Source organism: Anomalospiza imberbis, chromosome 9, assembly GCF_031753505.1.
Source record: "Anomalospiza imberbis isolate Cuckoo-Finch-1a 21T00152 chromosome 9, ASM3175350v1, whole genome shotgun sequence".
NCBI lineage: Eukaryota > Metazoa > Chordata > Aves > Passeriformes > Viduidae > Anomalospiza > Anomalospiza imberbis.
In genome coordinates, this window is record NC_089689.1 from 27808632 (window position 1) to 27836631 (window position 28000).

The window sequence follows — 28000 nt, forward strand, 5'->3', positions numbered from 1 at the left end:
CATTTGCCACAAAAATACTGACTCTGGGACCTGCAAGCAGAAGAAACCCAAAACATCTTTTGTGTTGCAAATATCAGCAGATCTCGGCTCAAACACCTGAGCAGAAAATTTCTGATAAAAAGAGGGTTTGGACAAATGACCCCAGTTTGGTGACCTTCCAACACCTCCCAGGGAACCCAGGTTTGCAGGTGCTGGGCCCTGGGAAGCTCTGCAGTGCAGGCTGGCTCAGGGAATCATCCCATAATTGCAAGGTGGGCCAGATTCCCTCAAACCAGAAATTTCAACTTCAAATCCAGCGCTGGTTGAATAGATTGGAGTTTACTGGTGCTTCAGAAATAGAATGCAAATCTCAATTTATCCCAAAAGCAGCCAAACACACACTTTTCAGGCAAGGAACATTACCAGGACCATTTCTGCTGTGATGGAGGTGTACTGAGAAAAAAAACTGATCTACTTTTCTCAGAACTGCCCATTTCTCACAGATTAAAATCACTAGGTGACATTTTTAATCAGTATTTCTAGATGGTATTGCTAAAATGAGAACATTAGCAAGCTCATTTAAATTTGCAAACTAAACCCATTTGAACATTACTTGAGCACGAGAAAAGTGGCAAAGGCACATGAAGTTAAAAGACTGTGAAGAACAAAAAGCTCCTGGGCACTGCACTTCCCTCCCCTAAGCTCCCCTTTCTCCCATCTCATTAGAGAAAACCAAGGAATAACTCTTTCTATCCAAATCCAATCAAAATTCAGATTAAAATATCTCCTGTGCAGAGCAAGTAGTCTTGGTGCAAAATTAAAGAGAAGTTTGCTTTCAAGATTGGAAAGTCCCACATTTTGGAGGGTCTACAGGGGTAAATGGGGCATTGTCCACACCAAAGGAAAAAAAAATCACACCTTATTTCCAGATAAGCTGGCTAATTTAGAAAGAAAAACCATGCAGCACTCACTGTTGTTTCTAAAGCTTTGTGAAATTAAAAGTATCTTTTCCAGTCAAAGTGCCCAAGGATACAAGACAGGAACAAGGCTGGGGTGTGACAGTTCAAACTGGCCTCACTCCAGATGACCTTGAACTCTGAACAGAACACCTGTACCCTCTAGAAATGTTGCATTCTTAGCCTTCTAAGAAAGGAAAAGAGAAACACAATAGGACAGATGTGGGAAATCTGCTACATGAGTTTTAATTGCAGCCATTTGTAACCTGCATTTCCCCAGATATGTACCTTATTTTTAAGTAGATATTCCTAATTAAGCAGAGGACTTGGTTATCACCAGGTGAGTGACTTGCAGTCAGGTTATCAACACCATTAAATAACAAAAGCAACCCCAGATATTGATCCAGAATTAGAAGGCCATCACAAGCTGCAAGATCCCAGGAGCAATTAGGGGACAGAGAGGAAGGATGGAAGACACCAGGACCACAGCTCTTGCATCTGAATGAGGACTCAGCACAACCCTCATCGACTGGGGAGGTGGCAGGGTCTGGGATGGGTTATTCACAGCCTCCCAAGCTCAGGATGTGACCCCCACTGTGTTCTGCAGGGGTATTCTTATGGCCCTTCCACCCAGGGAATCCTGCTGCCTCCCTAACCTAAACAATTCCCCTGGAGTGGTGTGGAAGGGAATGAAACACAAGTCCTGTGCACTGCAAGTTAGCTTGCTATGCTACCAGGTCTTTGTTCCATTCTGGAAATGTCATTCCAGGCTGATAAGGTACTGCATGACTTGCCCAAGTTTTAAAGAAGCCTAAAAATATGCAAAAAAAAATCTTATTTTTGTATTCATTGTGTCTGTCAATCACAAAACCAAAGCTTTAAGATAAGGGGATCCTGAACTATTTGTGGGTTTACATTAACATATGTCAGCTTATGGGGCACAGTGCAACAAATGGATAAAAATCTGGGTACCTCTGGTCATTTGGGAAAAAAACCAGGATAAAGCAGCACTGCCTCATGCCCATGGCACTGTTAGGGGTAAGGCCCTCAGTGCTGTAACACTGTTCTGTGATTTGGAAGAGGATCAGGGATCCTGCACCAGGCCCTGTTCCGCAGCACAGACACAGCACTTTCAGTCCATCCATCAAATAAAATAATATTTTCCATATCTCCAACAATTTTCTTCCACAGTCTCAGGGTGACACACAGACATTGGTGAGAGCTTGGAAATCAATCGAAGAGGCAGGTAAATATTAGTATATTATTTGCAAACATTAAGACTGAAGCACTGAGGAGTCTCTGGTCAGAAAATCAAGCCCTTCTGTCCTTCATCCCTTTAATTTTATACATCAAAGAGGTACAGTGCAAACAGACAGTGCCAGAAAGCAGCCTCTGAAGCTCAGCTAAATGCTCCTTGAAACTTAAAATGAAAAGCTCACCAGTCTTACGTTGTTTCTGTTAAGCAATGCATGCTGTGGTGCTGGCTCATGGGTGAAACAAATTGCTGTTCTAAGTCTATTAAAAAGGGAAAAAAAAGGCCACCATATGGTGCTGACTGCAGTAGCTCTTAGCAGGTGAAATACATCCAGAGCTGTAGCTACCATACTTAATTATTGTGACAAATTCAGTCATTCAAGGTGGGAATTTCTTTGTTTGGGTTTATTTTGTTGTTGCTGTTATTTTTAAATAGGTCAATAATACTGAAAATATTACTGGGGAGAAGAGGCTAGAGGAAGGGAGGAGAAACCCCACATCCCACACAGATATTTGTGTCACCCAGAAGCAGGAAGGGGTTCAAGCACAGTTTGGGATACTGAAGGCATCACACTGAAGGAGAAGGATGCAGAGGAGAAGGGAGTTTCTCACAGAGCATCCTTGAACTCCCTCATGAGAATCCAATAAAGAAACAGCAGCACTGACACCCCACCCAACACACCTGCACTGATGGAGGTGGTGAAGCCACACAGACCTGTCCTGACCCCTCACACTCTGCTTACACCCCATGAGAACAATATAAAAAAAATATTTACAGAAGTATTTACAAGAAGATGGTCTTGGGCTTAATACAACCTCAGATTATACAAGAAGCACAGGCACAGTATCTGTCCTTTGATGTGAAGGTGTGCCAAAAAAAATCCTGGAATGGCTTCAACGCGGCTGCTGTCTGACCTGAAGGTCCCTGATGTCTGGTATGCACAAAGGAATAGTCCAGAGAGAGGGATTCCAAAGAGTACCTTAAACACAAACAAGCCTCCAGACCAAGTGGCTCAGAAATCAATTAGCCCCATGCACAGACGAGGCACATTTCCAAGTTATTTGGTATTTAGTGTAAAGTTTCATGGGATACTGCTGGGATCCTCCACAGCAGCACCTGCTCTTCTATTCCCCTCGCTGCAGTTCAGCATCACACGCTCCATGTGTGGCTCACATTTACAAGAATTAGATTAAGTTATTCCAACCATCTGACTTCTTCCTTCCATAACCTGTGCCATAAAGACACAAAGACATCATTTTTTTCAACAGAAATCCATGTGTAGCTTCCCCAGTTCTCCATGCCCTGGATCATGTATATGTATACCCACAAAACATTAACCTAATTCAAGCACCAAGAAATGCCCCTCTCCAATTCAAATTATTAAAAAGTCCTCGTGACAGACTCAAAGGTTTGATTCACTTCTTTTTCTTTTCCCCCCAGGATAAAAACTTCAGGTGAATCCAGCTGATTATATTCATCATGAGCTGAGCCCCTGAGGTTCCCACAGCCCTATGGAGTAGTTGCCTTGATCATTTCACTCCTACAAGTTGTACATTCATTTATTAGCATCATCCTAAATCCAAACTCTTTAACATCTTGCAAAGGGGATACACACACACGCCCCCATATATACACACACATTTCGAGCAGTGATTAACTAATTTCCTTTCCCTTCTAAAAGCACTAATTTAAAATAAAACTTTCACTAGGAGGAACAGCTAAGAACTTACCCACATCCAAACATAGAGTTTGCATAATTTTTTTACATTATTTAAAAAAACCTTTTTGGGCTGGGTTTTTTTTTTTTCCCTTCCCTTCATAAGATCCTAAGAGAAAAAACTGGGGGGAAAAAGAATTTGGGTTTTTTTTTTTTTTTTTCTTCCCTTCATAAGATCCTAAGGGAAAAAACCTTTCTGTGGTCCCTTCCACACTCCCACTAATTTTCTCAAAAAGCCTACAGTAATTTCCCTGAATAGCTTCCAAAATGAATCCCATAAAACAGCTTCTCTCACTGGAACTGTCTTATCTGTGGGTGAGTCAAAGGATCAACTCATTACAGAGCTTATTTGGGAAAAAATATCCAAAAATAAAACACCCAAGCAAAAAAATGTTTGTCATTTTAAATTCATATATATACACTTTAAAGTGTGCATATCCTGAGCTGCAGGCGCCTTTCTGTGAGTTAGAAATTCCCAAAACCAACACTCCATGCAGCCATAGCAGCTCCTCCTCATTCCAGAAAAGCAAGCCTGAGCAGGGGAAAATTCAAAAAAAGCACTGAAATACAGCCTTGCCAAAAATCCCAGCTGATGTGGGGTGGCAGGGAGGCATCCCCAGGGCTCCTGGAAAGGTCAGCACAGCCCGGGTGGAGCTCGGTGTGTGCAGCACCGAGAGCTCAGAGCACACAGAACACAGCTGGGCAGGCTCAGGAGCCAAACTGGAGTGGCCACTGGCCAACAGCAGCCTTGTTCCAGGTGAAAAACCCCAGGTGACAAACAGAATCAGATATTTCTAACCAATACCTGAAAACAGGGGGCACCGTGAAGTATTGGTAAAGGTTGCTCTGCTACATTAATTCTATTGCAGAATAACCCAGATAATGAGCTCCTTTTCTTGTACATCTCAACAAATTAAATTCCAATATTTATTTGTCTTAGGTTGAAAGATGTAGCTGGGAGAGAGGGGGTTTACATTTTCCATTTCAAAGCAGGCCTTCCTTAGCAGACACCTGTCTTTTCAAACCAGGACATTATTGAACTGTTTAGCACAGCTGTGTTTGGTATGGTAACCAAATGGTTTGAATAAAATCTGAATGCCCAAGCCAGCTTAGCTATTTAATGTATTGTGGGCACACCTTTTAAATCATTAATTCCACTGAACACAAAACAAGGTTCAAAACAGAACTGCTCACTCTTAGGTGCACAGGATGATAAATTACTGTGAACTTGTGAAAGGCAGCTGAAGTTCTGTGATAAATCAGTGTCATCACCTGGTCACAGACACCCAGAGGGGGCTGAGTAGCAGAATCAACGTGCCATCTCCACACCTCTGCAGGGTGATGATGTGTGACATGCTTTGCTCCTCAGAGCTCTCTCACCACAACCTTTTGCAGAACCTTCCCTCAGCACGGAGCACTGGGGATAAAACCAGCGCTGGTGTTTACCCTGTGCTGCCCAAGCTCTTCATGGAGAACAGAGGCCAAGCCTCAAAACAACAGAAATAAAACAAATCTGTTACCAGTAGAACCAACACCTAAAGCAACTGCAGGGCCAGACTGAATCCTACACACCTCTCTCACAGCCAGCTGGTCTCCCCCACACCTCATGGCTGGGAAACACAAGACTGAGAACTTCATCCTAAATTAAAATTTTTAGACGGCTCAGAAACTTATTAACCACCACTCCTTCTTTACTATAAAGGACATAACCTTAAACTCTCTGACCACAAACAACTCAGCCTCTTAAAAATTTACTACAGGGAAATGCATTTTTGAATCAGATCCGAGCATGGCTCAGAATCTCAGCTCTCTTTGTTCCAGGATGCTGCGAGGATGAATCTGGGCAGGGGGTGGAGGGAGAGTGTTGTGAGCAAGCTGGCTCTACTGATTTCTTGTAAATACCACAAAAATGAACACTTGACCATAATCAAGGAATTGGATATAAAGAGAGAAAATAACTCTTAGAGAAATGAGTGCTTTTAAGTGCTTCTTGAGCACCAAATGGGACAAAACATTTATGATTTTTTCCATCATGGTGTGAAGCATCGTGTCAGGCAGGATCAACCCCATAAAATTATTTTGTGACAACGCATGTAAATGGTTTTAACGTTCTCAGTCCCTCCAAAGCAAGAACAAAGACTACCCAAGCCATCTAAGAGTTCAGAATTGAAATAGGGCCTTTGAAGAGATTATTTGCAGACTAATCATATATTTTCTCATGGAAGCATTCAACAATTTGAAGTACCATATTCACATAGCACATTTTGCCTTCCACAAGTACCTCTGAAAGAGCCACTGAAAAATTATACACTGCGTAGACAAGAATATATCTAAATGATATGCATGTCTAACAGAAATAGATTATTTTCAAGGGGTCCTAAACCCAGCTTTTCCATTTGTTCACGCAACTGCATGCAATAATAATTTATGTATAAGAATCTATGCATTTCAGTCAGATACACACCACTGATGGGCCTTTCTGTTTGCTCATTTTTGCATCTTTAATATAAAAACAATTAAAATAAATAGATTTTTAAATGTATTATTTTTGGCTTTTTTTTAAAATCACACATACACATGAGCACACACAACCACCTTGTTCAGGACTCAAAGAATCAGGCCAGCAAATCCTGCTGAAAGTGATAAAAAGAAACTAAGAAACCAAGAAACTAAGGTACAATAACACTGGTTTGATACTTAGATCCACCCAAAAGAAAAACCTAGTTGTCATAGCAGAAAATTTTCCTGATTGCCTATTTTAAAAAAATCCTGCTTCAACCAAAACAAAAGAGTTTCAATTCACTGCAGCCCTACTTGGTACAAGGAGCCTCAGAGAGACCTGCACAACCCAAACCTCAGGAACCACAGTCCTGCACAACCCAAACCTCATGAACCACAGACCTGCACAACCCAAACCTCAGGAACCACAGTCCTGCACATCCCAAACCTCAGGATCCACAGACCTGCACAACCCAAACCTCATGAACCACAGTCCTGCACAACCCAAACCTCAGAAACCACAGTCCTGCATAACCCAAACCTCAGAAACCACAGACCTGCACAACCCAAACCTCAGAAACCACAGTCCTGCACAACCCAAACCTCAGAAACCACAGTCCTGCATAACCCAAACCTCAGAAACCACAGACCTGCATAACCCAAACCTCAAAAACCACAGACCTGCACAACCCAAACCTCAGGAACCACAGTCCTGCATAACCCAAACCTCAGGAACCACAGACCTGCACAACCCAAACCTCAGGAACCACAGTCCTGCACATCCCAAACCTCAGAAACCACAGTCCTGCATAACCCAAACCTCAGGAACCACAGACCTGCACAACCCAAACCTCAGGAACCACAGTCCTGCACATCCCAAACCTCAGGAACCACAGTCCTGCATAACCCAAACCTCAGGAACCACAGACCTGAACCAAACCAACCCAAACCCCAGGAACCACAGAACTGAACCAAACCAAAGCAAACCACAGACCTGAACCAACCCAAACCCCAGGAACCACAGAACTGAACCAAACCAAAGCAAACCACAGACCTGAACCAACCCAAACCCCAGGAACCACAAACCTGCACCAACCCAAACCTCAGGAACCACGGACCTGCACCAAACCAAATCTCAGAAACCACAGACCTGCACAACCCAAACCAAGCCACAGATCTGAACCCAACCCAAACCTCATGAACCACAGACCTGCACAACCCAAACCAAACCTCAGGAACCACAGACCTGAACCAAACCAAACCTCAGGAACCACAGACCTGAACCAAACTGAACCAAACCCCAGGAACCACAGATCTAAACCAAACCAAACCAAACCTCAGGAATCACAGGCCTGCACCAACCCAAACCCCAAGAGCCACAAGTGACTCCAGGACAGGGTGAGGGAGAGGCAAGACAGACTTTGATTTAATCTGATCTCATGGATTTATTAATTTCCAGTCTTATTCAAGACAAAAGAGTTAAAAAGAAAATACAGGTGAAGATGAAGCAGTTTTAGCAAGTCTGGTATTTATACACAGACTATAATTCCTAAAACTTCAGCCCCACTGTGGGATGGGTAGGAGAAGGCTACCTTACAACTCCTCATCCAAATTTCCTTCCCACACTTCTGTTTTCATCCTGGCCTCTTACTATTCACAGTGGCCAGCTGTACAGAACTAGGCAGAAAAGTCCCGAGTTTCTTCACATTTCAGTGCCACCATGTCCCAGAAGGGAGCAGTGTCGCCTCCTGTCCCCACAGAGACCCTGTCTGTCCCCAGTTCCTACAAACACCACTGACCCAGTCCTGCTGCTGGGCACAGAGGAGAACACAGACCACCTGAATCAGAATACAGCTGCCTTTAGTACTTTGCCTAGCACAAAGAAATCAGATTAATGCCATAATTGAAGTCCATGTTCAAAAAGCCAAGGCTTTTCTTCAATAATAAGCTGGTATTTGTAAAACCACGTGGCACAATAATGCAAGGTTTAATTTTCTTCTGTGCTTTATCATGGACAGGGGAGAAAAATCTCCCTTCAACTCCTCATTCATGAAACATCCTTGAACCTTGGGTTCTTACTGAAGCTACTGACTCTTGGATACACCATCAGGCAGAATCGCCAAATTGGCTTTCAGTAACTCCTTTTAAAAAATGAAAAAAAAAAAAAAAGAAAAAAAGAAAAAAAGAAAAAATCCACAGCCAAACAGAAATCCCCCAAACTCACATCATCTTCTAAATTTTCTTTGTCTGTATGAAGAGTGCATTAGATCAGATAAGGGATATTAAATGGCCTTTAAGCCTGACAGCAAAGAGCAGCTCTAATGGGAGTCCCAAATTGTGCTGCCAGCAATCCAGTGTACTTACAAAACAGCAACATCAAGATGCCAGAACACTGCCATGACCTATATTTCCTGCAAACCAATTTTCTTCTTTGTAGGGTGGATGGAAAGAATCCAAGTGCTATTTAAGTTCCTTTTCCTTCTGCTGGAACTATGCCTTATCATACACATTTTTCCTACACCCAACTCTTCTGTGCCCTACAGCTTTTAAAGCAGGAATTATCTACAGTCTATTTATTTATTATAAGCAGTAAATACTGCAAAATCATGTTTAGGCCACAATTATCAGGTGAGACCAGAATGCTTTATATTGCATTTCTACACTTTTAAAAGAAGCCAAATCCCTTAAAGGGGAATCTTAACCGAAGAAGAGAGTTACAGAGGGATACAGGTCACACATTCCAAGGAATTTCTGTGGATTCATTATTGATGATGCCAAAATTTCCAACATTTATTAAAGTGAAGGGTTTATTCTTTTGCTTATTCCCATGCTACGGGGGGAAATTGTATCCTTTAAGGAGAACATTAAAATCAAGACAACATTTCTAGTAGAAAGGAAGTATCTGTCTAATTTCTTTGACCCCCCACTGCCTTGTGATACCCCTATAAATTCCATTTTTGCCTCCAACAGAGGAACTTTGCTCATTTGTTATACACACTCTGCTCAGAGTAGTCAACAAAACACCTGAAAGGATTCATGATAAGCTTGTTTTCACAACCCCACCCCCACTTACAGCTATCCTTGCCAAATGCAAACTCTCCCCCTCAGGCAGGGAAAATTGGAAGCAGAACACCTGATGCAGCTTTTATTCCAAAATTGTCTCACGTGTGTTGAGTGTCAAAAAGAGCCATGTTGTGCCACAGCACCCACTTGTCTCGGGAAAATTGAAATTGCTCTGTGTCTAACACTTTGAATGATTTCCCAACTTCTCACTTGCCCCATCTGCTGCTCTCAGCTCAGTTTGATTTGTTTTAGCCTTTGTGTCTGCAGTGGCACCAACAAAACTGCAGCATCACTGCAAGCTCCTCTGCTATGGAGTGGTGCCAAGGCTCTCAGATTCAGCCTCCTCCAAGAGAAAAGCACCAAAAAAAATAAGATTTCTGCCTCGTTCTGTTGTCTCTCCCATCCTCCAACAGAATCACAAGCAGCTCTCCTGCTCCATTGCTGAGCTCTAAAATTTTATCCCACCTACAAAATAACCAGCATTGCAATTACAAATCAGATGTCCACAGAATACAGCAAAGCACATGAATGCCACGTCTCAGCCCCAATTTTACTTTATTAGTTGCTCCAATTAGCTAAGGAATTTAGGAAAAACTACTTGAGTTTATATAGGATTTTGTTCTGTGCTGTTAGTATGGTACTTAGAGACCTTCAAAAATACTTTCCAGCATTTAAGAAACAGGGATTCTGAAATCAGACATAGAACATTAAAACAGGTGGGGAAATTGATAAAAACAATAGGAGATATACAAGATGAAAGGGGGTTTTTGGTTAAGACAGTGCACAAGGTGGGCAATCACAGTGCAATGGAATCTGGATACACTCACCCAAGGTTTTGAAAAGAACCTTAAATATGATGGAAGAAAGATCTTAGAAATAACCACATGGGAAAAAAAGCCATAATCAGTCCATACAAGTGTCCATTAAAAAAGACTCAACTCAGACTGAGCAGAATCTTAACAAAATAAACTAAAAAACCCCCGACTCACGCTTGTTTATCTCCCACAGAAAAGTCAGCAGAGCAGTGAGGGCCCACAAAGATGCAGACGTAGCTTTGAGAAGGGAATCACTCCAATACTCTCCCTTCGGAGCCACCAAGGACTGAATATATCATCTTGTACGAGAAAAACACCTGATGGGGAACAGCACTCACAGCTCACACCCCAATGTGTGTTTCTGTCACTATGAGCACCAAGGTGACACAAGCTCAGGACTCCAAGACAGTGATCTCAAGTTGCCTTAGGTTTGCTCAAAAAAATGTCTCTTCTCAGTGAAAAAAATATTTAAACCTCTACAAAACCTTGGCATTCACTTCTTCAAGTGCAAGGTACCAACAACACAGAAGTAAGGGGCTTGGCCTGGTGTTTGTTAGAGATGTTCAGGATGGATCGGGTAACCAGGAACTTCTGCTTTTCTTAGGAAAGCACACAGTGAGGTACCAACACACACAACCTCTGGCACCAGTTCCACCCTGCTGAATCCCTCAGCTGGAATTCCTCACAGTGCCCTCAGTGGGATACTTTTTTTCCCCAGTGTTCATTCCCTTCTTCTGGTGAAGGTAACGAAACCCAGCTCCACTATTCCAAAGATGTACGGCCGTAACATTTTCAAAGAGAAGTCACTGAGCACGCTGCCACTGCAGCAAACTGAGCAGCCCATCACAAAGGTGGGCAGGTCCTGAATTTGGGAACGGTGTGCAGCAGTCATTGGGAAGTAAATGAGGCAGAAAGTGAGTTAGCCAGGCAACTGCAGGGCTGGGAGCACAATCAGGTGTGGGAGCTGCAGGGGAAGCAAAGGTGAGCGCAACCAGAGAGCCAGCGATGACATCTGCAAGGTAAAATATGGTGTTTGCAACTAGAAGAGAAATCTTCCTGGCAGAAGAGGCTGCTGTGGCATAAATTGCTCATGTGAAAGTCTTTGGCACAGCAGTGAGTGTGTGTGTCCACACTGCTTCTTCATTAAACAGGGAAAATAAATCAGGATACATATCAAATTAACCAGCTTCAGTGGACATGCCATTTTCCTTCATAGATCACAATTTCTCCCATCTCTGTTTCTATTTGCTGGCAGCTAAAAAACGCTGTTCCATTCCCTAGTTTGTAGTTTTGAAATCAGGGCTCTGTGATCTCCTTGCCACTCTTAGAAGCCATGAGGTACAGCCTGACCCCATTGAGGAAATCTTAGTGGGTTACTGCTTTGTTCCACAACACCCTGAAAGAAAAGCTGCCAGCCAAATGTCTCCAGCCAAATGCAAAATACATTATTAATGAAATTAGAGTGAGGAACCTTTTTGCATGCCTCTTTTATTAAATAACTCCAAGTGACTCCGTTGCACAATTACAGCATCTGAACTTTGCTTTTTAAATGTTGTCATGTGTAATCTCCACTGTGTATTTGCACTTGAAATGGTAATCTGAAGGTAACAGAGTCTGTAATAAGTGGAAATGTTAGTGAACTCTATTCCAGGTATTATCACTAAGAAATGTACCCTAGGGTCCTGCATAAGGTGACATGCTTACTTTAATATTAAGATAAACATTATATTTCTTCAAGATTTGCTTTAAAAAAGTTACCAAAACAGACAAGCATTTCCACGGAAAAACAACCTATTTTAAAGACAACCATTTAGAATTAAAACTGCTTCTTCGATCTCCAGAATTAGAAAGAATTGGGCAAACCATAACCTACAGGAACAACAGTGATGTTCAGCCTGGATCACTTCTCCACAGGGGAGGAATTCCTGGTGGCCTGTGGTTGGGCATGAGATAACCTGAGCTTGTGCAAAGCAGCCTGTGAAGGAAAGAGGCAAAAATGCAAAGGAAATAAAGAAAATGCCCAGGTCACCATCAGCAGGGAAGGGTTCTGAGTTGCTCATGGAATTGGTGATGGGGCACGTGGCCTTCCATGTCTCAGCAACCTGTGCAAATCTGGCTCGAGCTGATAATGATCAAACCTAATTACAACCTGACAGCCCTCAGTGGCTTATACAGTGCTTAAGATTTTATCACAAGTCTCATGATATTTAGTGTTCTTCTTAAGCCCTAATTCCTCATGTCAAGCAATTACCCAAGGTTCTCCACTTCCAACAAAAATGGAGTTTCCATGCAGTGAGATTGGAACAAAGCTTCAACCATGACCTAAATTGAATCTAATGGTTTCTAAACTTCTTTTTTTTTTAAATATATACATTTAAAATTCTGCTGGGTCCTTTCACAAGCTTTGGAGCCAGGTGCAGATGGATACAGACATATCCAACACAAGTGTTGGATAAGAACAAGCAGCTCCAGCAGAGAGATCATTACAAACACCAAGGGTAGAGCACCTATCACTGAGTAAGGGAAATGAGAGGCCTTAAACCAAAGTCACTTCTCCTGTTCCTCTCTTATGCTGGGCTGACATGGAAGCTTTGTCTAGTGCAGATTTCACCCAGAAAACAGACATTCAGCTAAAAATCTCTCTTTTTTGATTCTATAGAACAGTTCTTGCCTTCCTAACTTACCTGTCCAACCCAAATGCAGCACAGCAGTCCAGAAACTTTAACAGTCCAGAAAATTTACCTACCTACTCCATTTTTCTTCCAGATTATACTTAGAAGACACAACTGCAGAGAATTCAAATGACATAGCTCAGAAGGAAAATTAGATACACATGGCTTGTAAATTGAGATGTCCCTGGCCTTGGACCAGGGAAACCTCTAAGTCCATCACATCAAACCAGCAGACAAGAAATTTGATAATGCAATCAGAAAGCTGGTAAAGCTTCAATCCCTGATCTGCTGCCACAGCAAAAGGGTGAATATTCACTGCAACTCTTCTGTCTCCATTCTGCCCATTTTTTACACTTGATTCCTAGAGGAACCTCAAATCTGCATAATAAAAACCGAAACACTTCAGACACTGCGGACAGCTGACCTTTACAAAAAATGATTATATTTCAATAATATGTAAGAAATTCTGCACTGGTATCCCACATATGTTAGGTTGTGTAAGGACAGCAGGGATACTCCAAGGTTTCCCTTTTTTCCCATGGATTTCCATGGCTCCAAGAAAAGCAGTATATTTCCTCCACCAAAATGGGATTATGATTTGAGAAGGTGATGCCCGGATCCCATTTGTCCAACCTCTCAGTGAAAATTCACAATTACACTTCCACTAACCACAGGGCAACTGTTGGAAGGTCTTTTTTATGGAAAACCACTTTTTTATGGAGCACCTGTGATTTAACTGACCCCAGCACTGGCCATGGAGAGCCTGCTCTCAGCCCTAACTAAGGCTTTACTCCACCTCTACACAGACCTCCAGTGGGCCAAAGCCTTTTCCACATGAAAAATACTGAACTAATATAATTTAAAGCATGAATTTGAGCTCATTTGAAGGGCTGCAGAGCCAAGTGAAGGCATGGTTATTTCAATAGTAAAGTTGCAAATCTCAGTTTAGCCTCAGCTTACTGAAGGCTTCTAAAAGTTAAATCTATATAAACCAGACCTAATCTCCAAGATGTTTCTCATAAGGGCCTCTACCAGCTTAAGAGTATAGGGAAAAATAAACCAATTTAATGTGAGACTTGTTCAGAGATCATGCATGTGTCAAAATTGTGACTGGAGGGATTTTGGTCTGCTGACAGTAATCACACACTTTAACACAATCCCAACATCATCTCTTCATTCACCAGACAAATAAAATTTCATGTTGGAAAACAGTAATGACAACAGTTAATATTTTCAGTAATAAGTTATCCTCACAGAGAGCACTTGACCTTCATTGTAATTTCCACACAGCTTGCAGTAAACCACCTGAGTGTGTATAAAATGTAATGAATAAAGAAATATTAAGAACGATAGAATGTTATTAAAGTAGGTCACAATTCAAACAGCACAATTACTGAAAAAACGGTGTTTGAAACTACATCACTCCCAATCCTTCTCACACTGGATGAGCTACTCTATAATTTATTTTGCCTAACAACAGCTCCTGTCCATATTGTCTTTCTTCATCCCCAAAGACTGTTTTAATGCAGCCCACTGTGCCACATGACAGCACAATGCCCACACGAGGCATGAAATGTCACAGATCACAGCTTTACACCTGGCCAACACAATGTATTCATCCAATTCTTTCATGCAGTGGAAACATTTGTTGTGTTTTTGTGGGTCAGGCTACAAGAGGCAGATGGAATGGGCACTTTATTTACATGGGGGGGTCCCTAAGCACATTCACTTTGTTTATGAGGGACAAAACCCAGCCTTGCACAGCTAAGAAGCCTTGGACCAAAGACAGTGTTATTTTAAAAGAAGAGGAAAAAGTGGTTTCCTCTGAGGCTTTTGGACAAAAATCATGATTCCTTCTGACCCTTAACATTACATTCCACATGTTCTGAACATTCTTGAAAAGCTCAGAGTTGGGATTTTGGTTCACATGCTGAGAGGAGATGAGTATAACTAAGATCCACCTGTAAGTTAAAACAAGTCTGACAATAACAGAGCGGTGAGACTCTCCCCAGCACTCACCCCTGCGAAATCCCACAACTTCTGTAGGAAATGCACCACAGCAGGTCAGAGTGCTCAGCTCTTTAATTTTAACCAGAAATTTAGGATGAGTGGATGTAGATATTGCCTTTACCCATCATTCCATGGACCATAAAACAACCTAAACTGTCCCCAAAGACACAAAAACATAGAAAGAAAAATCCTTGGATATGAAATGTATCACTTGATAGATTATGAATATTTTGAGCAATTGTGAAACAACATTTTAGATTATTGACACTGATGTCACCATGAGAGTTTTGGGGGAAATTCCTATATAAACAGCAAAAATCTTTGCAACAAGGAGAGTATTAACCCTGTTATCTTTTAATTATTTGTGTTGCACATGAGTATCGGTGGCATGTATGAGTTAGAAGCACAGCCTACCTATATTGGATCTTGCAGGAAAACAAAATCTCAGGACAGACTTTCCAGTAGAAAAAGAAAGGGGAGGGGGAAAAAGCATCTACTACTACATTGCTCTTTTTGTTAACAAAATTATACAGTAAAGTCTGGATGCATATCTAATTTTATCTCCCAGCATCTGCCACTGCTTCATGACTTCTAAGACAGTCTGTAAGCATGTTGATAAACAGATTAAAAGGTAATTCAATGGATACAGAGCAATCCTCCGAGTCCCCAGAACAATATTTGACTGAATCACACCAAACACACCATCCCTGAACCTCCAAAGGAAGAGGAAGCCCCTTCTCCCCCCCCCCCCGAGAAGCAAACTACCATCCTACTGTTTTCCTTGCCTGAATACCAAAAAGCACTATAAAAACACATTTGTAACCAGACACTGAATTTTTACAGAGAAGAAGTGCCTGTTGGCTTGTTTGCTTCAGAAAGGATTCAAGTTCAGATAACTAAATGGAAAATCGTGATTATAGAGAAGAAAATATTTTATGCATCAACTCCTTTCTCCTGGAATGCCAGTTTCAATAAGATTTATCACATTTTCTATTGACAGATGATTCCTCCATCCATTAGTCCTCATAAAACAGGGAAGAAACTTGGCAGCCTGGTTCTTAGGGAAGGAGGGAATTATGCCCATGGCAGGAGACTGGAATGAGTTGATCTTTAAGGTCCCTCCCAACCCAAACCATTCTGTGATTCTATGCCATGGCCAGTTGAACTGTAGGGAATATTCTCCACATGAAGACCTCTTAAACTGGAATTGGGCTTTGATGTGCAATGCTGAGTCTTGGGATTTCCTTCTGACTCAGCAGCTCAGGGTGAAGAAAACCCGTGGCCAGGTGGAATTGCAAGGGGAATTGCCAGGCAGGTGTGTCCAGAGAGCCCTGACCCTGTGGGAAGAAAGCATATTGACAAAAGCAACACATCTTGAAGGAAGGCAAAGCATTCACTTCATCCTCATGAAGAAGTGAAAGCCCAGGCTTTCAAATGAGAGGTAAAATAGAGCCCTGACCATTCATCGTCATTAAAGATCCCATGAAAATTCCCACAGGAGTAAAAATGTTAACTAACATGTCCTGGCCAATATCCAACTCGGATAATTGCATTCCGCTTCTTAAATTCCCCTTGCAGTTTCAATTGGATTAGTTTTTCTTCATTTCTCTTCCCTAAACCCCTCCTGCATAATGTTTCCAGCCTGGAACGGCTGCTGTATTCCACTCCAGAGGTGTGTGAATTATCAGTGCTGGGCAATCCCAACATACATTTTGGATATATTAGTCAGGGAAAACACTCTCTGAGCTGGAGTAATCTCCTCACCTCTCACTGAGGAGCATTTAACTTTACAAATGAGAAATCCCTCTGATGTTAGTAAGATTTTTTTTTCCATTTTTTTTCCTAAAATATGGCCCTGCAAGGAATGGTACCAAACCAGCCTCCTGCCAATTAGGAAAGTCCTTTTCTGGGCCATATCCTCAGCTTTTGGAACCAGCTGCACATGCTTTGACTTCAGTAGGGCTCTACTACATTAAAACAGGAGTAAATATTCATATAGTGGGGGTTTTTTCCACTAAGTCACTCATGTTTAAATGTTGGAAGAATCAAATGAGTTGGCTGCTGAATGCATCAATCTGTGGTTATAGAAGAGGAATATCAGAATGTTTTCTCATTCCTTATAACTGGCTTGCAAATCTTCATGCTATTTTAAAGGGAAGTTGGAGGTTCTTTAAGTTGGCAAACTGATGAAAAATGAAAGTGCTGTGAAATATGAATCTCCTGTTGTGTGCTATGTGTATTCTACTGTAAATACTCACAATAGAGCAGAGGCAAAGAAAGTCCTGACCCAGTGCATTTTATGAAACAGGAGGAGCAAAGGTGATTTATGTGCATAAAAGCAAAAACTGACAAGCCTTTGATTTTCTTGCAGAACAATCCCAAAATGATTGCCAAGACTGCTTAGGTTTTTTGCCCTCTGCACTTCCTGTAATAGGATCATTTTATCCAACACGCTGTTTTATAGACACTGTGTATAGGGTCATTTCCACCTGCTATCCATGTTACTCAAAAGAACACTTCTCATTCCCACTTCCAAGAGCTCTTAGCAGCAGTGGAGATTGGCTTGTTTTCACTTCCAGCCTGCTCCTGCATCTCTGGTTAAGCATAAACCCGCAAACACACCACTTATTCCTTCTTTAGAGCTTTGGAAGCAGAAGGACATTCTCAAAAATCTGAGAGAGCAATTGTAGACAGGCTGCAGTCAGAAAAATGGGGAACACAGGGAATGCACCCATTCTGGGATTTTCTCCTGAATATCCTAACCCTCCTCCTTTTTCCCTGGAAGGAGGTGTCACTATTTGTCAGCTCCACACTGGGCTGGCTGCAACATCATGCTTAATTCCCTTGACAAAGTGTGGATGGAACAGGGTGATGGGAAACCTCCAACAGCATCCTGCTTCTGCAACAAACATGCCTAGTGAAGGGTATGGAATTGAGTGAGGAAATTCAGATGGTGAATACCAGGAACCAGCATGGCCAAGGCTCACCTGATGAGCACAGATGGATCTGCAAAGGGATTTTTAGGTCAGCACCAGATGGTTAAAGAAGCACAGAGCACGTTCCTGATCTGCAGCACACATATGAGTTTGATAAGGGCAGAGCTGATCACCAGAAATCACTGACACCTTTTTTTCACCTGCTGCCATTCTGGGTACCAGCCTTGACTCCAGCTCAGCTCCTTTTGCACACAGCTGACATCCACATGGGAAACAACATCCATCCTCCACTACAGACTCCTCTCTTCCCATGGTTTTGCCCCAGTGGAGAAATGGTCTTGAGCTGGAGAACTTTGAGGTTTGCATCCCTATGATAAATAGTGTCAAGATTATATGGCATTTACAGCAAACACAGGATGGAAACTTTAGTCCTCTCACTGAAATTTAATTTCAAAAGTGCACAACTGTTTATCCATTGGCTTGGTTTCATGAACAACCTGAAGAAAAGAACTGGAGTGAGACGTCTCTTTCAGCCACTCCTTCCTTCCTACTTTGATTTCCTTTTAGGATTTCCCTGTGTGGAGTGGAAACATTTCCACTTCTGTACTCTGAAACAGCTACTGCTATGACAATCAATAAAAATTAGCATGACTACAGGAACGACACAAGCTTGGGATTAGCAAGATCTAAAAATGGATGGACTTCCTTACCCTCCTCTCTGCATCTTGAGGAACCCTTCCAAAAAAACCTGACCATAAACATTTTAATTCTCTATCAGCTCTCTGGAGAAAATCATTACAGAGGCAAAATTACAGAGCAATGAGTGCCGCTCTGCAATAAGTGTCTGTCAGTCAAGCAGACATCACCCCACAGTCACCCCCAGCTTTCCCATCCTCCAATCCAGAAAAAAGGGTGCTGGGCATGGAGAGCTTGCTTGGAGCACTGCTTGAGTGATCAGGCCAAAGCTATAATCAGCCAGTCAATGGCACAATAGCTTAATTCTTTATTTATTAGTCTGTCTCCCCTCCCTGGTTCAAGCAGTTTATACACTTAATTCAATTTTAAGATCTATGTGTTTGTTTACTAGAGCAAACAAAAACCAGTAATGAAGAGCTGTAGTTAAAAGTAACCAAACTGCTTGTCTTCTGCTCAAAAATAATCTTTTAGCACCAAATATTGACATTAGAAGCTTAGTTCCATGTCTGCTTTTCACACCTGCCAAGCACACACCAGAGACTTTGGTGTGAAATCACTGAAGGGTAGGTGCTGACCTGTGCTTTCAGCATGACATCCCAAAGAAACCACCTGAAACCTAGTGGGGCTCCTCAGAGCAAACCTTAATCAGTCAATTTGCCAACACCATCAACCTCAGGCACCTTCTTTCCCATTTATCCCCATTTACTCGCCTTCATTCTTTGCAGCACCAGAGATAGAGTAAACCATACAGGGAAGAGAATGATGGTATCATCTCCCACTGCACTCTGCTTGGTTAAAGAAAGGCATTAAAGCTGGAGACCTCTCTGTCAACTGAAGGAAGAAGGAAGGAAAAAAAAAAAAAAACCTACCAAAAAAAACCTGTTGCAAAAAAAAATTCATCACAAATAAAGCCTTGGGTCTGGAGCTTTGCTTCTTTAGATTTTGGGTTTAGATTTACCACTCACATGAATGTCTACAAGCAGTTTAACACCACAATTAAAAAAGCACATTCAATTCAGCCCAGATTCCTTAAATCCAACATAATCACTTCCCACAGAACTACTGAAGTCTACTGAAAACATAGCTGCAGCATTAGAGGGTTATTTGCTCCAAGGACCTTTTTAATATGGCTGTATTGTAATACTGCAGTGCAAGAGACTCTCCAGCCATAAAAAGAGATTTAGCTCAGAAACACAACTTGTGGGCAATGAAAAACACATTTGCTTCAATTTGCCATCATTTAATAATAGCATTATTTAACAAGATCAGTTAAAACAACCAGCCTCAGAAGACACAGCAGTGCACTTCTTCTCTCGAGACTCCGAGGGCACTGAAATGAAATTCATTCTGCAAACCAAACATTCAAAGCAACCAACACCACTGGAAAGACCATATTTAAAAGGGAGAAAAACATTTTAGTGACTGACCAGAAAAAGAGAACCCCTCTCTATATTCCCAGACATGCACATTTTACTTTGAAGCTGCTGTATATTTCACTGGCAAGGAAAATAACACTCTTCCCCTGGAAGTAACGTATTTATCATTACACTTTTATTTCCATTCAAAATCAAGAACACACTGAATGTGCACACATGGCGAAGCAGCTACCAAGATCTGGGTGTATTCTGTATCACATCACTAGTCAAACCCCATATATCCTCACATAATTATTTTTCTACAAGGTTATGCCTAATTGGCCACTAACATCCCTGATTAACCACCTACACTACAAGAAGGTGTCGAGAAAAAGGTAGAAGGGCAACAAAATATTTATTCGGGCTGTAAATATTAAACCAAGAGGGGACAGCTGGTTCAAGTTGCCCCTTCCCGGCTGGCACGCAGAGGTGGATAGCGAGAAAACCCTGCTCGAGAGTCTCACACCCACAGACACACACACACACACACAAATAGAAAGGAAGCGGTGTCTCACGTTCATTCCCAGCACGGCTCGGAGATGCTCACTACGGCTCTAAGTTGCCCGTGCCCGGCTGTGGAAGTGTTAAATCCCCGCGCACGGCCCCGAAGCGCCGCTCCTGCGGGCGAGCCGCCGCTCGCATCCCCGCTCGCACGTCCCAGCCGCGCACTGCTGGCCGGCAGACGAGGCGGCACCGAGCTGCCCGAGCATCCCTCCCCGCCTCCTCGCCGGCTCCGCCGCGCCAGCGCCTCCCTCCCGGCGGAAAAACTTTGCGCTCAACTCCGCCGAGCTCCGCGGGGCGCCGGGAGCCGCTCCGCGCACGGCGGCGGCGGCAGTGGGGCGGCCGCGGGCGGCTCCCCGCGCCTCCTCCTACCTGCAGCCGGCGCCGCTCCCCGCAGCGCCCCGCTCATGCTCATCCTCATCCTCGTCCTCGTCCTCCTCCTCCGGCGGCGGGCGGGATGCGCGCCCCGGTGCCTCGCTGGCTGCGGCGCGCTGCTGGCGCGGAGCCTGCGCGGGCGGAGGCGGCTCCGGGCCCGCGGCGGCAGCGCCGGTCCCCTGCAGCCCCCGCGCTACCGCATCCCCCCAACAGCGGCGAGCGGGAGCCCCCCGCCCCGCCCGGGCTGCGGGCAGGGGGCGGCGCCCGGCGGGGACCCCCCTCCGGCAGCTCCGGGCCCCCCTCCGGCAGCTCCAGCCCCGGACTCCTTCGCCTTCCTCCCCCACTCGCCCCCTGCGAGGGGACGCGGCTTCCAGCCCGCTGCCCTCTCGCTAAAAGCCCACCGGCCCCCGGCAGCACCTGTCACCATCGCCCGGCTGCCGGCTCTGCCTTGTGCCCGTCCGTCCTGCGGCAGGCAGCTGAGGAAGCCCTTCCAGCGCTGGGGTGGCCGCAGCGGGGCTGTGCCGGCCATGGCTCCCGGCTTCAGGGCCAGCGGGGCTGCGGCCACCAGCTGCCCGTGGGAAACGGGACAGCTGAGCCCCCGGCCAGGATGGGCAGCGGCATCCCTGCCCAGCCGCGATTAGACAACAGGCGGCACCTGGGCGCATTCACGTGCGCTGGGGCAGCGGAGGTGGGTGCCTCACATCCAGTGAAGGCACCAAGAGCCGTTCTGGGCCCAGTGGGATGTGGCATCACCCTTCCTTCCCGTGCTGCCTGCTCTTCCTTGGGATTCTGCCTGGCTATCCCACAAGAGGTTCGTTCCTGTGCAGGAAGGTGTCTGTTCCTGATGCTTGAAAACGGACTTTGAAGGCAGAAGCACTTATGAGTGACAGCTTACAGCCACGGTGGATCCCGCTTGCCTTGCTGTTCACAGATGGATGTTGAGTGCTTCTCTGGCAAGCTCTGACCTAAGCCAGCTCTGTCAATAGGTGCCTGGCCTGCCGGGCTGTGCTCAGGAAGGAGAATTACAGTCTGTGCACAGATATATTTCTTGCTCTTCCTTGTCCACTCTTTCAATGGGATGTCACCAAACAGCAACATTAATCCCTGGCAAGGCAGAAATTCACGCGTGAGCTCGCAAAGCACAGCAGTGAGACAGCGATTAAAGTTTCTGTCTAATTCTCGGAGATCAAGCTTGTAATAGCTAGAGAATGAGACTTAAGCTGCTTTACATATTCCTTCATATGTAAGATCATTAAGGCAGCTCTGGTTATTGTACCTCATGGCAGAGGGAGGTGTTAATAGTTGCAAAACTGGTGGCTGTGGGCATGTGCCATGTGACAGGCTGTTAACCTTTTGTCACTGTGACCTGACACATTTGACTTAAACCACTTTTTCTGGCCCCAATCTCTTACCTGCTTTCCTGTGTCATGTATTTATTGCAGGAGTAACAGCTCTTCCTGCTTAATGGGCTTCTTCCACGCAAACCCTGAGCTGTTTGGTAATGGCTGCCTCAGACATTTTGTTACCCTTAACTTGTGGGTGATAAAAGATGAATAAAGCTGTCAAATATCCCATTGATTATGTGATTGAGATGTACCCTGACTGCCCTTCTAACACTGAGTTTCTTCCATTCACTTTCTTTCCTGGGGTTTGGGTGAGGATGGCAAGGGGAACCAGACCTCTAAAACAGCACTGAACCTGCAGTCTTCCAGCCCAGTCTGTTCCCACCCATCACGTCCGTGTGAGGGATACAGCTCTTGGCAAAAATACCTGTCAAATCTCAGGCCCTGCATCTTTCTGGTGTTAAGTTGTGGTGTCTCTGATTTCTAAACCCCAGTATTTTCCTTCCTGATGTCTTCTTGCCTGATTTTGAGGAGCACAGTTTGGTAGAAGATCTGCCAGGTTCACATAACAATGAATAAAGCCTCAGTTGTGGGCTTGTGATCCCGATGCCAAGTGGGATGTGAGAGATGGGGCTTTAGTTCCAACTCCTGTACAGATTCCTCCCTGCTTTTAGCAAAAGTAATTGCCAAAGATTAGATAGGATGATCAGTTGGGTTGAAGAGCTTGATGTTGGTACGACTGACTCCTTGGGCTTTGGGAATGCTCTCAGCTCTCCTAGAAAAGGCATTAATGATGCACCAAGAGCATGGATGTACAAATCCTCCTCTGCAATCCCATCCAAACAAAGCGATACAGTACGGGGGGATGCTTGCAAAAGATCACTGAAAGAAATCTCTATGCAAGTGACATTAATTTCCATTCCTTAAGCGCAGATGTGTGAGCAGAAAAGCCACGTAAGTGCCCGTGAGTGCGAGCACGCTGGAGAGATCCCACAGAGCTCCAGTGCCTCGGAGTCAGCTGGGAAGCAGAGAGCCACAAACAGCTGGGCCAGCAAAGGAGCGAGCCCCGGGAGAGGGAGCAGGAGGCGAAGATGCTGCAGTGCACAACTGCAGTGAGGGACTGATTATCCTCATCTCAGAGCAGGCAGAGTTTGAAATGGAAATGAGGAGGAGATTTCCCTGCCACAGTACCCAGCAGCTACAGCAGACGCTGCTCTAAGACAACAGGGGAGCAGGCAGCTCACTGCGGGTACCTTTGTTTCACCATTATTCAGCTCATCTCAGAGCCCTCCTTTAATTGTTACTCAAAAAGTTTCGTACAGGAATGGAACACGAACAAAAAACGACTTCTACCTCCACATCTTGGCGTTGATACTGAGGTCTCTGTGCGTGTGGAGGCTTCAGCTTGTGTACTCAAAGCAGAGGAAATTAGCAGCTCTTTACACAAGTCTCATCCTTCTGGGCTTGGAAACAAAACACCGCCTGCGATGCCATGCGAAGGGCTCTGGAGCCAGGAATTCCAAAGGCATCTGAGCTGCAGGAAGTACACAGCTTCACAGAATCACAGAGCCCCAGAATGGTTTGGCTTGGAAGGGACCTTGGAGGTGTCCTCGTTCCACCCCCTGCCATGGACTGTGGAGATGTCCTCCTTCTCCCTAGGTCGGGTTGCTCAAAGCCCCATCAGATGTGTCTGAGAGCAGCTCAGGTCCTAGCATCTACTCAACCCAAAATTCCTATGAGGAAACCAAACCCACCTTCACTGGTGTACTTCAGTTCTCCCCCAAACCTTCAAAACTTCCAAACACAGAACCTCCAGGTGAGGATCAATGCAAACATCTCACAAACTTTTGTCTCTGCCCAAAAGAGAGGTTTGATTTGTCTTTTCATCATCCTTCATCTCCACTTGGGGATTTTTTTTCCTTCTTTTTTATGACTTTAGGAAATGTCGCTATTGGACACGAAATGAGTACACAGAAGCTTGGTAAGTTCAAAAGAGAAAAAGACCCAGTTTTATTTAAACATCTGGTATTTATAGAATTCTAAAGGTGGCCGTGGATTGGAGGACAGAATTTCCACCTCTCCAACCACACTGGTCCAAAGATCAATCAATCATTTCTCTCCACCTACAGAGAAATATGTAAACTATTCTATTTATACATGAAATTGTGTGGAACTCTGACTCTCAAATATATAAACATTATCAGAAGGTTAAAGAAGTTTTATGAGAACTTTAAAACTTCCAAAAGAACTGTAAAAGAAAACACTTTTAAAAATCAGGGCAACAAGGAAACTCCTGTCTTGTAGGATATTCATCTTCTGGTGGCACCTAAAAAAAACCCAAAAAAACCCAAAACAGAAACCTCAGGTCTCTGTTTTAGTCACGACAGAGGTACTTAATCAAATACATGTCCAGGAATACCACGAGTCTATATGCAGAGATAAATGTCTGAATTTTATACTGCAATGTTTTTACTTCAGCACTTCCCATCCCTGGATCTCATGGAACTGCATTCAGGTGTCACTACCCCAATTTTGTCAGACAGTTGAAGTGAAGCAGCTGCTGTTAGACCAGTGGCACTGTCTGGAGGTAGATCAAATACTTTGACCTGACTTTACATCTTTCAGATTCACACAGATGCAGACAGAGATACCTACAGTAAGTTAAAAGGGATTTTTGAGGTGCTTCCCACTAAAATGCATTGCATCACTGAACATCCACTACATGCACTTAATTCCAATCTTTGAATTAATATTTAGGGGTAAACATCAGTCTGGATCTACAACCACAATATACATGCCCACACCCTTCATCCACTGAAAGAATAATTTTGTATTTTTATGCAGCAGTCACCTCCAAAAAAAAAAAATAATACTGCTCTCCAAGGTAGAAGCAAGCTAATAATACTAATAGTAGTTGCACTATTTCTTCTTTAAAATATATTCCTCCATATGATTTCTCTATAGGAAAACATAGAAGATGTCTTTTGATTGCTTTGTGTTTCCTTTCTAAAGCATTTGAGAGATCAAACTTGAGTAGTTTAAATATTAATCTAAAAAATAAACTTAAAAGTTGAGATTCACATTGCCAAATATTATGTTGGGACATATTTGTACCAGTAGCAATACTGTAGCCATTCATGCAGGAAACAAAAGCAGTACACATTTTTCCAGTCACAAATAAACTCACTTCTAAACCCAGCTATTTCCAGAGTAGAGTTTATATTCTCTTTCATAAAAATAGAAGGATTGATGGTGGTTTGAGAGGAATTCATACTTAAAACTGATTTAACAATAAATTAGTGCAAAACATACAGAATGTGTGTAGGGCTATTTGTTACAGAAATAAAGATGCTAAATTCATCCAAAAAATTGTTTGCTGTGAATTATTCACTTAGTCCTGTCAGTTTCTGAACCTTTATGAAGATTTTGTGGAAAGCAAGAAAAAAAAATGAAAAAGAATTAAGCATATGCAAAGCAAAACAGCATCAAAAGTCAGAGAAGTCTCCAAGGGAGATGAACTTCAATGCCACAGTAGGGTAAACAAATGGAATTATTTACAATATAACATTATCATTTGCAATGCTATTTTATTCATTATTTAATCACACACTGAGTCTCCCTTGCAGCCCATGGTAGATGACAGAGCCATTTTGTTCTGTCTTTCACCTCCCATGTCTGTGTGGAAATGAGTTTATCTAACATTCAGAGACATCACACAAGTTACTGCCTCCTGCCTGTTCAAAACACACTCCTTTCCCTCCAGCTGCTCAGGGGGCACACGGATCTCAAGGTTACAAAGATTTCAGGAGTTGAAAATGGGCTCAAGACCATGAATTTCCTCTAAGTGGGCCTTGCTTTCACTGTGTGGTGCTGGTTTTGTTACACTCTCACGTTGAAGACGTCTCCAATATTCCAGCTAGATTGCAGGAATCTCAGGGTTTCCTTCACCATTTGCATAACCACGTGTCAATCAAGGGCTAAGCTTAAGCACCTCTTCTCTTAATCCCCTAATTCACAGGGGAGCAGAGGGGGACAGAAGGAGCGGCTCCGTTCAGCAGTGGAAATCAGCCAAAGGAGGATACTGCCAGGATTAACCTAATCCAACTGCTACAACTATTCAATTGGGAGACTAAGGATGATAAAACCTATTTTCCCAGTCAATCAATCATTGTGATCGACTTGCAAAAAAAAAAAAAAAAAAAACAGTGAAAGTTAATGAAATCAGCAGAATTATGTCAAATGACAGTGCTGAGAAGGCCTCGTGGTAGAAACATCCCACTATTGCTGGGAAGGGAAGTCAACAAATCACAAGACTCCTTATAATTAAGAGCTTATCGAAGCACTTTATCCCATCAAGATACCTTACAGATCCCAGGTATTACTTTCCTTAACACTTAAGGAAATTAAGAGCATTGAGGGTGCTTGAAACATCACAAGGAGCGAGCCAGGAGCGGAAGGTGACCTACCATGGTGCATCCTAAGTGATTGAGGAGGTTACCCAGGGAAACAGGAGAAAAAAGAGCCATTGCTGGCTGAAGCTGGTCCCAGGCTCTGCTGTCACTGCCAGTTCCATCTGTGAGCAAATCCCAACCACGAGACTTCTGAGCTTCCTTCCTAACTACTTGTTCAGTAAACAGCATCCCACCACCAGCCCTAAGAGAACAATTACATGCTCCATCTCCTTTCCTTCCTTTTGGATTGTCTCAAATAATAAAGGTGTTTGCAAACATTGTCTCATTAAAAACAAGGACCTTCAGCTGGTGATTGATGAAAATGAGGGTTTTGCACTGGAAGAGTGAGCAAACCTTGCTAACAAATGCAAAGCTACAGGCTGTGAAGAGCCCTCTGCCATTGTGGGGCACGTCATACTCAGTTTGACTTCCCTTGCCAAACTCATTTGATCCTGGTTTCTGTGCAGCCTAATGAAAACAGGACTGGCTTCATTTACTGTAGGTGATTTCTTAATAGCTGCTTCACGTTCCTCTAATAACCCAGCACCACCTTCCTCATCCAGGGTGTGCACGGAGCCGACCGAGGCTTCAGCACAGGCTCTGACACTGACAAATGCCTGGTTTTGATCACCTGAGGTTGTGGGAATCTATCACACACACATCAAAATCAAACACAACATAAGGGAAGCATTAATTAAACCATATCAAACACAGACTTGACAAGACTATGATTTAAGTATAAAACTGCCTGAAGTATTGTGATTCAATATTTTAGTTCATAACCCACTTTTTGTATCATTGTACAGAACTGAAAAAAAAAAAAAAAAAACTGGAACACTTTCCCTCCTCCACCCCCTTCATCTGTTTTATTTTATCTTTCAAGTTGAGCTGGCAAGTCTGTCTCAGCATCTCCCATGAAGAAAGGTGACATAAATTTCTCAGAGAGTTGAAAGAGAAGAAAACCTTGTAAACAAGTTACCTATTCTCATTCCCTGTCCCCTAACTCAAGAGAGAGAAACATGAGCACGCGTTGCAGAGGATGCAGTTTCTTCTCATTCAGATCCAAGTCTGAGGATTGCTCTGTGCAAAAGTTCCTGAGGTTCCTCTGAAATACTTTTTATTATCCTAAATCACCAGACTATTCCACAAGGCTAGCAGGCACTGTTGGTTGGATCCTAAGGGAACTGTGAGAGCTGCCTGCCCAAAGGTTTATGTGCATGTTAATCTGGTCCAAGCACAAATGCTTTGGACTGGTTGTCTTGAGACCCTTGTGAGATTTCTGATACTCCCTGCTCCAAGTTCAGCTGGAAGCTGGGA

General features: G+C 43.5%; 1 protein-coding gene across 7 annotated transcripts in view; it reads right to left on the reverse strand.

Annotated features, from left to right (window-relative positions):
• The window catches only part of DAB1 (DAB adaptor protein 1), a 414913-nt gene extending 393843 nt beyond the window's left edge, over positions 1-21070 (reverse strand). For 5 of the 7 annotated variants that reach the window (XM_068198863.1, XM_068198856.1, XM_068198870.1 and 2 more), the window contains exon 1: positions 20529-20673. The gene's annotated coding sequence lies outside the window, so the exon portion shown is untranslated. Of the gene's footprint in view, positions 1-20528; positions 20674-20886 lie in introns of those variants that run through there. The other 2 variants (XM_068198864.1, XM_068198857.1) reach the window with 1 other exon arrangement.
• Positions 21071-28000: the final 6930 nt, after the last annotated feature.